The sequence below is a fragment of the Ochlerotatus camptorhynchus genome, unplaced genomic scaffold, assembly GCF_037179485.1.
Source record: "Ochlerotatus camptorhynchus isolate MF236.1 unplaced genomic scaffold, CSIRO-AGI_Acam_v1.1 ptg000176l, whole genome shotgun sequence".
Taxonomy (NCBI): domain Eukaryota; kingdom Metazoa; phylum Arthropoda; class Insecta; order Diptera; family Culicidae; genus Ochlerotatus; species Ochlerotatus camptorhynchus.
In genome coordinates, this window is record NW_027040666.1 from 4,084,883 (window position 1) to 4,100,331 (window position 15,449).

Here is a 15,449-nt window from a genome sequence, read left to right on the forward strand (position 1 = left end):
TCAGAGATGTTATGCCTCAGAACATCCCGGCGGCGCTGACTGGGATTGAACCCAGGCCTGCTAGGGTGAGAGGTAATCAAGCTTACCACTACACCGCTCTGGTGGTGACTGACTAATTAAAAGACTTATACATTTTTATTCTCAAGTCATTTTTTTTAGCAAGCACTCAAACTTCCTGTATTCTCCCCAGGATGAACCCATTTTTCCCATAAAACGACTCATTAAGCGGCGCACAACGATCTCGTCCACTGTTTTGGCGATTTTATACCACCAATTTTTCATCTGAGCTGCCGTTTTGATGACTGTACCTTTCACCTTCAGTTTCCTCTTTATAATTGTCCAGTAGTTTTCAATGGGCCTGAACTGGGGACAATTGGGTGGATTGAGGGTTTTCGGAACAAACTGGACTCCTGTCATTGTACCATTGTTGTACTTCCCGGCTGTAGAGCCAACTCGCAAGATCCGACCAAAATGTGACTGGATGAAGGGTAGAATTCGGTTTTATAAACCTCTGAGTTCATCATTTTCTCAATGTAGAAAACCTTTGTCTTCTGACTGCAGCTGCAAATTCTTTGCAAGATCATATATTTGGATGCGCATTTATCCGCAAAAACAAATTTGAATCTACTTGGGACATCTCCTCGAGCCTTCGCCTTGTAAAATTTTCGTCCTGGAAGCTGTAGGAAGTTGGCCTTTTCATAGGTTTCATCATTCATAAGTATGCATTCACCGGACTTGGTCAGCAGGTTGTCATACAGCTTTCGAGCACGGGTTCTAGCTACGGTATTGCTGGGTTGCTTCTGATGGCCCTCACGACCTTTCCTTGGAACTGACTGTTGGCAGTTCCACTCCAGCGTTTACTTTGAGGCTTCCGATTCGTCGTCAAGGTTTGACTGTACGATTTGAGCACGTGTCATACGGTGTTTCTAGGAAATTGAATACTTTTGCCAGCTTGAACGCGGATTTTCTAGGTGACTGTGCAGGACTTTTTTTTTACGCTCCTCTTGCATGGTGACTGTCACCAAAACAAGAGCGATTTATCAACTGAAAAATTCACTGTTATTGTTATTGTTGTTGTCAACAAACAGACGACAAAAGCTTCCGAAAACGATTACTAGGAGGGCTGTAATAAGCAAAAGAGTTTGTTACTAAGTGGCCCATGGTTTACCTTGAAAAGTTGCAATATAATATTAAAATGTCACAATAGAAAATTAATGTTTTACCTACAACAGTGTACCGTGTTCATTGAAAAATTGATCTTTGAAATCGGTCTAGTGGTTCAAAAGGTATGAATTTTTGAAAAAAGTCATTTTTGAAAACAAATCGATTTCTTGGACCACTCTAGCATGGAAATGGTCGCACTAATGACAAAATTATTAAATATGGGTCTAATATAACAAAACTACCAATTTTTACGAAATTATGAGAACCACTATATCGTTTTGCTATCGAATGGATATATGGACAGTATATATGGAATGGATTTGTATACAGCTGTTGAACCACTGGGCCGGATTTCAAATATCAAAACATCAAATGAAAGGTAATTACAAATAATTACTAGTAAAAATATAATGATATAAAAAAAATTGCATTGAAAAACATTGATTGCATTTGTTTGTTTTTTAAATGGTTTTCATGGTTTGTAGATAGAGAGCCTAATATGTTTTTTATATTTTTCCTTGAAAATTTAGGCTTTTTTACACATTATATCACAAATCAGCGATGTGTGTTTTTTTTTTTCATTTTTGAATTAAAGTCAGGAATCCTTATTGCCGGGGTAACGGGGGCGTGAATAAGTAACCGCGAATAAGGATACCCACAGCTTATGGGATTTTCACTAATGGGGGCTGTGGTGGATTAATGATTGACCTAAATATGCCCTCTACAGAATTAAAAATATATTTCAGAACCCTGCGAAGCTTGTCTTGAATGGATGACCGCCATCTTGGATTTTAAAATGGCGTCCGAAATCTATTTCCAGTCTCTCTGCACGTTATCCCTATTCCGTTTCGTGTCCTCATATTGCAGAGCAACATCTTATATGGACAAGCTTTCTAGACATAACATATTATTGAAGTTCATGTGCGCACTAGCGCCGCGTAGTGTGAAAGTTCTGAAAAAATATGACCACCATCCGAAAGGACTTGGTTACCTGAACAACTTTGCTCAAGACATCAAGTTTCTATATGGCCAAGTTTTCAAGATACAGTTTATATACGAAGTTCACATGCACACTAGCGCTGCGTAGTGAGAGAGTTCTGAACTAATATGAACACCATACAAAAGTACATGATCACCCGAACAACTTTGCTGAAGACAGTAACCTTCTATATAACCAGGATTTTAGGATACAGCTGATATACGAAGCTCATGTGCACACTAGTGCTGTGTATTGAGAGAGTTCTGAACCAATGTGGTGACCATCCGAAAAGACTTGGTCACTTAAAAAACTTTGCTGAAGACAATAACTTTCTATATGGCCAGGATCACGAAATATTCTATGTTGGACCCAAGATCCATATATTATAGCGCCCGTCATAAATAACATAAAAGTAAAGCGCCTCTAACGACCTAGTTCCCAATTAAACCTGAATCCAATGACACAGGCCTGTTGCTCTATCCCAGTACAACAAGTTTATCCAAGATAGTATAGCTCTATATATTGAAACAAATGAGATAATTCACTACAGCCCCTATTAGTGCAAATCCCATAAGCTGTGGGTATCCTTATTCACGGATAGCTCGGTAATAAGGAATCCGGCAATAAGGGTTCCTGAATGTATATTTTTTTGAAGTTATCAAGTTTTGGGTTTTCGCTCAATACTCCTATGCGACTAGACTATCATGCGTCTCCATCGGTTTATAGCGACTATAACATGATCGAAAAAAATCGATTTTTGTACCACCCTAAATGGTCCCCTAATGACGAATATAGGCAGTGCTGTTAATTTTCATATCATTCGGTTGAAGATGAACCAATCCAACCATTCAATCAATTCTGTGAAAACGAATTCTCACATGACCATAATTTGAAGAGCCCCTTTCTCATTTGAATCTCATTGTCACATTGTCAATTGAGTCACTCACTATCATTTGATATACGACAGTGGAGTATGGAAGAAACCCAGCAGAATAGTCTCGAACAGACAAGTCACCCCAATGTTGGATCAATGTATGGCAAACTTAAGGTCGATGTCGACCAATTTCGCGTTGTTGTCGGGTAAACTTTGGGTTTATGTCGGGTCAATGTCGGGTCAATGTCGGGTTGGGGTTTGACAGAAGTCAGGTTGGGGTCGGGTTGGCTCAATTGAATGATATCAAGCGTTTCTCCAATGAGAATGATCCATGCCTTCGTCATATGACTAAGCAACTGATATCACCCATTCGAAGGAGGTGCCCTTTGATAGCGAATAGCTGCTTTTCTCATTTTCATCAAAAATGTTCAATTGATTTTGAGAATTAACAGCACTGAATATGGGCCTTATATTTTGCGATAAAGAAAAAAAGTACAAATTGTTACGAAATTCTGGAACCACTATATTGTTTTGCTATGGAATGGCTATAATATATATAATAGACTGATGCAAATTTTGACATTTTCGCTCCACAGTGCTCAAATGGTTCCAAATCGGGTCCTGATTAGTCTCCCAAAATTTGAACTCATTTGAAAAGAAACTGACTTGGCACAAACCATTTGAAGTTTATATGGAAATTACTATAGGAAAACCAAATGTTCCTAATGTAATGTCAATTGTCTCTTTCTTTTAAATATCTAGAAATAATATCTGAAATTCGATCACGCAACATCGTTCCAATAGCAAATTAAGCAACTACGGTATCAAATCAATAACAAGTTACTAAAGTTTAGATGTATGTTTGATATGCAAATATCAGGATTTATTTAAAATGGTATTCGGCATTCTATTTTTTGTATTTTTCTTGATTGTTTACCTTTTATGCAATGCAAATCCATATCAACTTTAGATATCTATAATAAATATTCTACCTGAGCTGCAAGATTGCAAATTCTCATTTCGCAAAAAAAACTTGTTTTTCGAAATACATACACTGAAGTCTTTTTTTACACGGTTTTTTTTACACGGTTATTTTAGCACGGTTTTTCGCGATTTACACGGTACGTTTTTAACGATTTCTCGACAACGATACAACCTATCGACTTGATTTTAATCACATTATTCGTTTCAAGCTATAGGTAATCGAATGGCATACTTAGAAAAAATCACAATTTTTGGTGTAAATACAGAAATTTTTAAAATATGTCTATATGGACCATACCACGCTATAATTACAAATGGCATCAAAATCCGATTTCTTAAAAACATTTAAGCATGTGAAAAATCAAAATCTCGTAGGTTTTTTTTGCACGGTACGTATCCCCCATGTAATAAAAGACCTGAGTGTAATTTTTTTTTTTTTTTTTCCTTTGGTTTGTTTTTTCCGTCGATCTTGTTTTCTGTGCTGAGCACCAATGCTACCGACGTGCCAAGAAGGCAGCTCCCACACCTGGACCCTACATATCGACCCATCAACTCATGAAACGGGGACCAACGGCTTTACTTCCCATCCGAAAGAAGGCGTGATCAGAGATGTTATGCCTCAGCACATCCCGGCGGCGCCGACTGGGATTGAACCCAGGCCTGCTGGGGTGTGAGGTAATCACGCTTACCACTACACCACCGGCGCCGTTGACCTGAGTGTAATTGAATTAACAAAATTACATTATCATATGTTTTACTAATAAGTTTCAAGAAGAGGTTGTAAAGTATGTATTCCAAACCGAAAATTTATTAATTTTACGTTCTAAGAGTCACAATCAGCAATTTTATGATTGCTGAGCGAGTGAGTGAGTGAGTGAAAAATGATAAAAATAGCTGATTGTGACTCTCAGGATGCGAAATTGCAACCTGTACTTGTATCTAACTACTAAAAAATATGATATCGAATGATTTCATAATTCCGAAACACATGTTTTAATCTGAAATGAGTATTTGCAACCATGGTTCTCTGCAAAATGCATTTGGAATTACTTAAGTAGATTAATGCCATCGAAAAGTTGCTTGGCAGGAACTCTTTGACTTCACCCCTTAGCCTTGTCACCCTTGGTGGGTACCGTATTCATCACCTCATTACGCGAGACAGGTCTGGCGTAGAGAGGGTCTAGTATAAGAGAGGAGCGGACTGGTCGGTTTTGAGCCAAACGAACTCTCAAAGCCAGAGCCAATCGAGCAGCGCCTATCTTGATTGCATTGGCAGTGTTGCTAGAAATCACCTAGGCATAGGTTGCCAATGCAGTATGTTTTGAATCCGCTCCTCTCTTATACTAGACCCTCTCTAGTCTGGCGTAGTTGTAAGCATCAAATTAACTGGATTACCAAGGTGAACCAATCGGTTAAGTTGAGTGAGTTGAGTGAGTGACGTCACTAATTGCGTTTCCGTTGTTTTTTGGTTTACTATACAACAATATTTCACGATCTGCTTCACCTCCATCTCATTGGTAAGCATCCATACCTCCCACGGTTACGAGCTCAAATGTCATCCCCGGGCAAGTCACAAATGACTTTAAAATGTGTTTTGCTTTTTTCCAACAATTCATATATTTCAATCGTGAGACATTTACGGATTTCTTTTGCGTGGTTTTACTTAATTTTCATAAATCTTGCTCTAGTTGGGCCGAATGCTCAAGGCTTACTTTAGGTTATAAGGGCTAAGAAGGTATTACATTTGAATGAAAACAACTTAAGGACAATTGATATTATTGTTACAGTTCCCCGGTTGCGGTAGAGCAGAACTACCATAGGGCGGACTAATCACAAACACTTAAGGCAATGTGCACCAACAAATCAAACAAAATCATGAGAACATGACTTGTTAACAAACGTGTATTCTCATTGCCCACATATTTTCCCCTCCTAGCTCCTGCTCCTCTCTCTCTCTTTCTCCTACTCTTGTTACTCTTCCTGGACCTGTCTAATGCTTGCTAAACAACATAACTCTTCTTTTTTCCTTTCTTTCTTCGGCGTCGCAAAGCTTCCGCCCACTACGTACATTGGAACGTACTCACATGTTCTCCTGCTCGCCGTCGTTGTTGCCACTGAGGGGCTCACTGCATGTCCTCGGGGCTCGCGATTGACTAGCTTCCCGCCGTCGTCTAGTCGCCAACTCGACGAACGATCGTCGTACGCTTCCGTCTGAGACCGACGTCCTGTTGGTCACTCGCCGCACGGTAACAACGCTCGCCGTCACACGGGCCTCCGTAGTTGGTCCTCGTCTCACCTCCGTCTTTGACCGTCGAGCGGTCCAATCGCTTGCCGTCACACGGAGCTCCGTAGTCGGTCCTCGTCGCACTACCGTATTTGACCATCGAGTGGTGCAATTCCGTCGACGTCAGTCGGCCTTCCCGCACTTCCCGAATCTTGAGACCGTGGAAAAATAAAGCGCCCCTCGGATCGGGACGCTTCTTTCTCGTTCCAATTCAGTCGTTTTCCGTGCGGTCCGTGTAGCGACCGGTTGAGCACTGTTCCTGGCTCAAGCCGATTTGAAAAGTGCCTGCGACTACGCTGAATTCCTGTCCAAGAGTCCGTTTTGTGACCAGTGCGTGTGCACGTCTTCTACGGGCGGTTAGCGTTGGAAGTGGTTTGGCCGGCTGTACTGTCCACCCGTCTACTTTGTCGGCACTCTGCACTCGTACCGGAATTTTTCTACTTGGCGTGCCAGATGCCACTATGGCGGTCCACCAATAATGATTTTTTTTCACTGCCGCTTTTCTTCTCCGAACCGGCAGCCACGGTGTTGTTGTTCGTATGCGTGCGTTCTCCTCCTTTCATGCAGTCTCGAACGGAAAACGAGCTCGCACCACGGTGTCAAACACGAGAGATGAGCAAGACAATTTCTTGTGTGCTTACGTTTTCAAGCCACGAAGGGGTTTGGACTTTTTGCTATAATATCCGTGTTACTACACTGAGTACAATTTTCATTACATTTTGTACTATTCTTTTACTAATGTAAGATTCTAAACTTCATCTTACAATAAACGGAACATTATTTTGGAGACCACAAAATGCATTAAATACGGTGATGAATTTGATTCTCGAAAATTGTCTTAAATGGTAAAAATTGAAAACGAAACGAAAATTATAATAGCTAAAACAGTCTACAATTATAAAAAAAATCTCATAAGGACTAGATTTATAGAATCCACGAATGGTCGCTATCATGGTTGATTTTACAACGACCGTTTGTGGAAAAGGCAAATCTTATCCTTGTCCTCAAATTTGACGTTTGAAACACTAAAAGTGGTCCAGAATCTCTGAAATTAATTGAAATTGCATGAAAACGTAAAAATGATTTCAAATCCGCCAAAATGGGTTAAAATACTGAAATAGCCTAAAAAGGCCAAACCACCTATAATCAAATGATATAGCATTCTAAAACCGAGAAAAACATGTACATATATGGCAAAAACTGACATTAAATTTCCTAAATGGGTTTGAAAGTACATAAATAGCTTACAGACAATTATCTACGCGGGTGGGAGGGGGTCCAAAACCTACTAAAATCGGTATACGTAAAATATTTTATATAGTTATTTATTTCTGTATTCCAAAAGCTCATAAAGGATTCCATTTGAGAGGTTATTATTCAAAAATTTAAATAATGTTTCATTAATTTGATTATAGTAAGCTTTTGTTTTCAGAAATATTTAAATAATTTTAAAATACAAACAATTTTTAATGAAAAAAAATCAGCTCCCTTCTTTAGCCGTTCACATTTTTGTACATTATCAGTACAGTTAAAAAACCGGAATAACCCACTAGCGACAATCAATTTTATTCTCGTTCTGTACGTTGAGCATAGTGTCGGAAGAAGTGCGCTGTATAGCGCACGATTGTGCGATTACAGTGCAATACTTCCGGTACTATGTTCAACGTACAGAACGAAAGTAAACTCGATAGACGCTAGTGCATTATTTCGGTATTCAACTGTACCGATTATATAATGGGTATTTAGTGAAGATTTGATGATAATGGTGTACAATACATAAAACTTTAGGCTGGTCCAAAACCTTACACTGGAAAAAATTAATGTTCAGTTGAATGACATTCACATAAAAAAAATGCAACGGTGACTGGAGAAAATGTACACCATAGACAATATTGATGAGACGAGAAAACACCGTAAATTTTATTCCAACGACACAATTGCTAAGCATCAAACACCTAACAGAGATAACCGCTTGAATACCGAAACAAAGGCAGCATTTCTCACTAGGAAAGGGTTCAATTACATTGGCACCTCGCCACCGGTACAGCATTATCATTAGCAGAAATCACCATCGAAATTGCAGTTGTGCATTTTCGTACAGCTCTGAACCTGAACCTCATCATCGTCGTTGTTAACGTCGCATCGCTTCTTCGCTTCGCCGGTTGCCGCTGACTTCCATTTCGCTTTTCCAGCTAATTTAGCAGAAAGTGACAGTAAGTTTAAAAGACTTCAGTCAATTTACGCCTGGCTCACGACTGCTACAATCATCATCACAGACCGTCTAGCGGCAGCCACTTTGGAATTATGGTGACATAACAAGCTCACTTCATTTTCGCTCAGTAAGTGAAAAAAAAAAATCAAAAACAACAAACAATTTCGTGACAAGTGAAAACTGCGCCGGCAGAAGGAGAGTTAAACTTGAAAAATTGCCTTCACCCCTCGTCACTTGCTTATTGCATGAGGAATGTCTCCGATTTGAACAGGTTTTGGACTGAAGTTGGACGGCGTGCACCCAGCAACGACACTTAAGCTACTAATTAGCTGCCATGACAATACCTCTTTTGTTTGGTACTTATTTTTTTTTTTAAGGCTTAGGCTCATTTTTTTGGTCAAGATAGTTGATGTAATATTACTTGTTCTGCTTAAAGAAGTGATTTTAACTACACGGTAAAGAAATAACGCTCTTCGTGTTGCAGCTAGGGCTATTTAAGGTCACTTTTGTTGTTATTGCACTATTTAACAGTAAATCCAATCCGACTAATTTACATATTTTCTTTTCAAGCAATTAACTTCTGTTGGCTTTAAGGGAACATGGATACTGGACCACATTGATGATTCTTATTTCTATATCGATCCAGAATAATTAATGTAAGCAGATTGGCGATCGAGAGAGTCTCTTTTATGGTTCCCGAATAGGTAACGGCATGCAGCCGACCGGACTTTGCCCAGAATCCAAAATACGCGCCTTCTTTTCTATTTGCGTCTGCCGAAGAGTAAGTACCCCATCAACAAAAAAACGAGGAAAATGGATGATTCGATGTTGTTAAGCAGAACTGCCCAAATTTAGCATTGATACCCTTAAGTTAGTCTATTTAGTTAGTGCGCAATCCAACGGCTTACAGTTCAATGTAAGATTGAATTAAATGGTAATAGATGGATTCTTGTAAAATAAGGATTATTTTACATCTATGAGAACCATTTTTAACCTGCTGGATAATGCAATGTGAGTGAATTTTGGAATGTGACTTAAAATAATACGTCTTCCTTAAACCGCTTTAGCAGTTAAGCTGGGCTTAGACAGGGCAAGTCAATCGATCAAGTCAGTTGAATTCAATGGACTTGAACGCGAATTGAACGTGTAAACCATGCCATTCAACTGACTTGATCAACTCACTTGAATTGAAAAAAGTTGAACCAGGGCCAACTTTTCAAGCCAACTGAATTCAACTGAGTTGATCAATTGACTTGCCTAGTCTAAACCCAGCTTTACGCGAAGGAGATTGACGAGTTTCTACGATTCATAAACCTAGCGATTGTGGAGGGAGGAGGGAGTTCAAACCTCTCAAAAACTATCTTCATTACAGGCATCCAATGATAACATTCTCAATCAGAGGTTGCACAGATGCATAACTTAACTCTAGGCAACTGACAATATACAACTCCCAGTAAATAAGAACGGAAGGCACATTGCACTTCTTTACATTTGGTACAAAGAATTATGCGAAGATGTTGGATATTTCAATGTAACTTGAGTTTGGACGATGGTCTTTCAGAAGATGAAATCATGAAACCCACATAAGGGAAATGTCCCTAATGTCGGCCTAAGTGTGTCTAATATTTGGCCCATTCTTAAATTTCGAAGGAATGCATTTTTTGCCAATTTGTCACTAGCTACCATAAATATCTATTTGTATTGCCAGATGACGCATTGTTCTAATAAAAATCGAAAAACTGGGCATTTTATCGATGGGTCCAATCTTTAGATTTATATTCCAACATTAGAACCATTTCCCTTACATATACCGCACATAGGACCGTTTGAAAAGATTGCATATAAATTTTCCAGATTTGACATAAATTACACACGAATTTGGGATGAATTAACATGATATTTCTCGTTTTAAAACAAAACTTGTTTTGCCTCTATCGGGTGAATCGAAGCTCGCCTATGTCAACCAACAACAGCATAGGGTAGGGTAAATTCTCCCCTTCCTGATAGTGATAGTGATTGAGAGGTGGAAGGAATACTATGAAGAGCACCTCAATGGCAATAGATGTGATCTCCAAGAAGTTGAGGTGCAGATCGGTCTGCTGAAAACCAACAAAGCTGGTGTTGAACAACTACCAAGCGAGCTATTAAAATATGAAGCGCTTGCTAGAGCGCTGCACTGGGTAATTGCCAAGGAGGAAGAGATACTACCGGAGGAGTGGATGAAAGTTGTCGTACACAGTTCGAAAAAAAAGTGTAAATTTCTGTTCAATACGATGTACATAAATGGAGCGTAACATATCATATAAGTTTACATTATAAGTCGTGTAATGTTCTGAGACATTTCATGAAATGATGCAATTATTGTATACAAATGCCCATCTTTGTAAACAACATTGCTTACAAGTTGCTCGTTTGCGTGAAATGAAATACAAGTATACGTGAATTAATGTTTACATCACAATTAAAATTCCGAAATTATTGCTGTGTATGCTCAATTCACAAAAAGGGTGACACGTTGGATTGCTGCAACTACCGCGCGATCACACTGCTAAGCGCCGCCTCTAAGGTACTCTCCCAAATGCTATACCGCCGCCAGTCACCACCGTAAGAGACTTCGTGAAGCAATAGCAGGCGGGATTCATTGGAGGCCGCGCTACCACGGACCAAATTTTCGCGATTCAGCAAGTTCTGCAGATATGTCACGAATACAACGTGTCCACACATCATTTGCTCATCAATTTCAAATCAGCATACGACACAATCGATCGAGATTAGCAATGGCACATTAAATCAAGGCCCACTTAGTAATGGAACAACGTCATTTAAGTCTATTTCGGATCTATTTAACTTGAATCACTCATGTGCATATTATTCCTTATATTTTAAGAAAAAAAAAACGAAACGAATTATTCTTCGCGGTTTCGAAGGAACTCTCGCACTTTTCCATTAATACACCGCTTGCACACAATGGTAGGTACCGTCCACAGTTTTGGAAATTTTATCCCGTCAATTTTTCATCTGAGCTGCCGTTTTGATGACTGTACCTTTTACCTTCAGTTTCCTCTTCATAATTGCCCAGTTGTTTTCAATGGGCCTGAACTGGGGGATTTTGGGTGGATTGAGGGTTTTCGGAACAAACTGGACTCCGTTGTCGTTGTACCATTGTTGTACTTCCCGGGTGTAGTGACAACTCGCAAGATCCGGCCAAAATGACTGGATGAAGGGCAGAATTCGCTTCTGGAGACATTCGGTTTTGTAAACGCCCGATTGCCTCATTTTCTCAGGGACGGAAAACTTTGTCTTCTGACCGCAGCTGCAAATTCCCTGCCAGATCATATATTTGCATGTGAATTAATCCGCACAAACAAATTTGAATCTGCCAGGGACATCTCCTCGAGCCTTCGCCTTGTAAAATTTTCGTCCTGGAAGCTTAGCCTTTACATAGTCCATAAGTATGCACCCATCGGACTTGGTCAGCAGGTTGTCATACAGCTTTCGAGCACGGGTTCTAGCTGCTGTATTCTGCTTGAGTGATCGATTTGGTTGCCTACTGGAACGGTATGTCTGTATATCTTCGCGGCAGTGAATTTGCTGCACTACGATACTACGGGCGGCATCATACTTTTTACTCAAATCGCGATCGGACAAACCTGGGTTGCTTCTGATGGACCTCTCCATGAAGCTGACTGTTGGCAGTTCCACTCCGGCGTTTACTTTGAGGCTACCGATATGTGTGTATGTGTGTGTGTATGTAACGAAATGAATGCGCTCACGTTTCTCAGCAACCGCTCAACCGATTTGGACAAACTCGGCGCCCATTGAACGCTATTGAACGGTTTTGGAATCGGTGAACCGGTTCCGGAGATATGGCCGGAATAAGATCCGGTTAATATGGGCCTTCACGCTGGATTTAACGGAAAACGTATCAAAACCATCATGCGACACATCAAATTACTACAGAATTCAAAAATAAGATCAATGCAAGTCGTGTTAAGTGTTCCAGACCACATTGGACACACTTGGACATGTTCCGGGTACCCCGGGGAAGTTGCTTGAATATGAATTGAATTAAAATCCATTAAATCACATTAAAATACGATGATAAGGTGATTGGTAGCCTCACCAAATAGACTACAACCGGATATATTCCGGGTACCCCCAGGCAGTGGCGTAGCGTCACTGGATGACACGGGGGTGGGGGGCTTGGTCACTGATAATGACAATAAAATAAATAAACTTGAATTAGTAAGAAGGGTCTGATCACACCATAGGTGGATAAATTCAGGTTTTTTTAATCGAATTTAATAAATAAATTAATTATATCAGTGTATATTTTTTTTTTCTTAGTTTTAATATCAATTAATTATCAACAACTTGTCCTCAGATACCATTTCGGTGCAATCAATAGTATATTAGATACTTTTTTCTAACAAAGTGCCCATGAAAATACATACACCCTATTAAAATACGACGCTTGTGTCAAAATGGTGTAAATATATATGAAAGATTAATATTTTCTCCTGTCGAAAATATAGCAAAGATTCAATTAAATCGGAAAGACTCAAATCTGGTAATTTGCCAATTTTGCGAAGAACTGCTCTACTGTATGAATAGAAAAAACGTCAACAATAACATAGAATGCATACAAATCACAGTTAGTGTCAATGAGATACACATACAGGGGTGATACGTGATAGTGTTTGTTTGTGTTTGATAGCAATAACCTAATTAGGTTCTGCAGCGTGACGTCACGAATGAACTCAGTGTTAATCGGCTGAACCTTTTTGACATTTCAATGGTACTGTTTACAAGCACTTTGCCGTTTTTTTCAAAAAAAATCCTATTTTGAAATTTCCAAATTTTAACTTGAAAATTGTCGAGGAAATACGCGGTGAAAGGATGTTGCTCGTGGACTTCGCAGTGTGGTTTACATCCCACTGCAGTCTGAAAAATTGTCGGGAAAATCTGTCCAAGAAACAATCGACTAAGTCCACGTAAACAGTACCACTGAACTGTCATCCGATTGAGGTTAACTCCTATGGTGCAAAACCTTATTAGTTTTTGCGGTATCTCGACATTCTCGTTCGAAATCAGTGCTATGTTTGGGTTATTCTCTTGCTCTCTTGAAATTGGCAGGTTATAAACAAAATATTGTAGTTTACCTTGCTAAGCAAGCAAATTTGCAGTTTCATAAATATGTCAAGTGAATACACTTTAATTTATAACGAGGGATCTCCCAACAGTTCATAGTTAGATACACGACAAATAAGCGTTTAAAGCACATTGAATCAATGTGGAAACACATAAAATTATTTTGATAATTTGAACAGGCAATTTATGAAGTGCACTGCGTCGGGGGTTTTTATGTCGTTTTATATATTTGAATAGCGTATGTGCCCATGGTACGATTCAACAAAAGATTATTCCTGAAAATTCCTGAACTTTCATATATCGTACAAAACTGTTAGAAAATCTCACTTTACCCGATTGGGTGCAGTGATGAATCAAATTGCAACTTATGGAGCTTGGATTTCGAGAAGATAATCAGTTGGGTAAACGCTCCTATAGTTGCCATACATTATAAGCGTTAGGTTCATATAGTTGCGTATTGGAACGTAACGCTTCTAACGTACCGCAACAATAGGAGCGTTTCCCCTATCTGATGTGCAGAACTACTAGGTGATTTTGTAAAAAGTGTGTTTCAGCCCTATACAAAAATCTGTACTATCTGTATCTTCTATCGGGGATGTCATCATCGTTTATTTTCAAAGTGGTGAAGTGATCGAAAGAGGGGATGTTGAAGTTGTCCGTGAAAAAACAGATTGTATATTTTTGATTCAAACGTATAATTTTGTATTATGATTAAACAATCTATATTTTATCTGCATTATATTTTGCTAACCTGTATATTTTCTGTATTGCGATCTGCTTTTTTATTGGGTTTTTAGAATCTAAATAGGATTTTTTATATTTGTAATTTATCTGTATTCTGCATCATATTTGTATTGGCCTCTGAAAATCTGTATTATACAAATACAATTATAGCAGCTCTGCTGATTTCAAAAAACTACGCTGAACCGTCCTAATAAGGACCCAATTGCTGATTATGGACTGTTTCTGAGAAGTTTTCTCGACATAACACGTATCATGAGAAAAAACCTTCACACTTTTAAAAAGTAGCAAGAAAATCTACGAACATCAAAATTTAAAGATGGTGCAACCCATCATCATTGTCGAAATAAAAGGGAAAGGTGCTCTCAATAATGGTTGCCCCCTCTGGTTTCGCCATTGTTCATCGTTTCTCCTGTCTCAGGCTCGAAGGCTCATAAAAAAAAGGTTCGAAAATTGACAGCGCCGAAAAGCTCTGATTACGAAATAGATTACTGATTTGATTTCGATTTCATCTGGGCCAGAAGGCTGATGAAAAGTTGAAACGATGAAGACCACGTTATTCTCGACTCGACTCCAATTCTGCTTCTTGTATTCCTCTTGTATTGTTCAATTTCATTTATTCAATTTTACAGCTGGGAAGAAGTCACGGCAAGGAAATAGGCAATCGATCCACCGACGATTGGTGATGTAACAATTATCATCACCCGTTGGCCGATTCTCGATGAATCATCGGTTTTGATTTCTTCGCAGTTTAAGGGAAAGCCAGACATTTAAATTGCAAGTAAAATTATGTGTAGGGTACGTTTGACAAATGTAGCGACAAACTAGTAAAAAAGTGTGAATCTCGTTTAGAGAAGCATTAAAAATAAACATGTACAAGATGTTTCTGAAAGAAGAATATAACCATTCATTATAAACATGCAAACTAAAATATACACGGACTGAGTAAAGACAATTTTTCGTGTTTCCCGCTTGCAAAAATCTAAATAACATCATCTATGTTTTCCGTACTGAGCACAAATGCTACCGACGCAAGGCAGGCAGTTCCCACACCTGGACC

The 15,449-nt window shown here is 39.1% G+C and overlaps 3 protein-coding genes across 5 annotated transcripts in view; 2 read left to right on the forward strand and 1 right to left on the reverse strand.

Annotated features, from left to right (window-relative positions):
- The window catches only part of osp (outspread), a 534,113-nt gene that overhangs the window by 298,586 nt on the left and 220,078 nt on the right, over nucleotides 1–15,449 (forward strand). The window lies entirely within an intron of this gene.
- The window catches only part of LOC135701770 (CLIP domain-containing serine protease B15-like), a 279,004-nt gene that overhangs the window by 260,440 nt on the left and 3,115 nt on the right, over nucleotides 1–15,449 (reverse strand). The gene's annotated exons all lie outside the window — the stretch shown is intronic.
- The window catches only part of puml (pummelig), a 418,871-nt gene that overhangs the window by 145,401 nt on the left and 258,021 nt on the right, over nucleotides 1–15,449 (forward strand). The gene's annotated exons all lie outside the window — the stretch shown is intronic.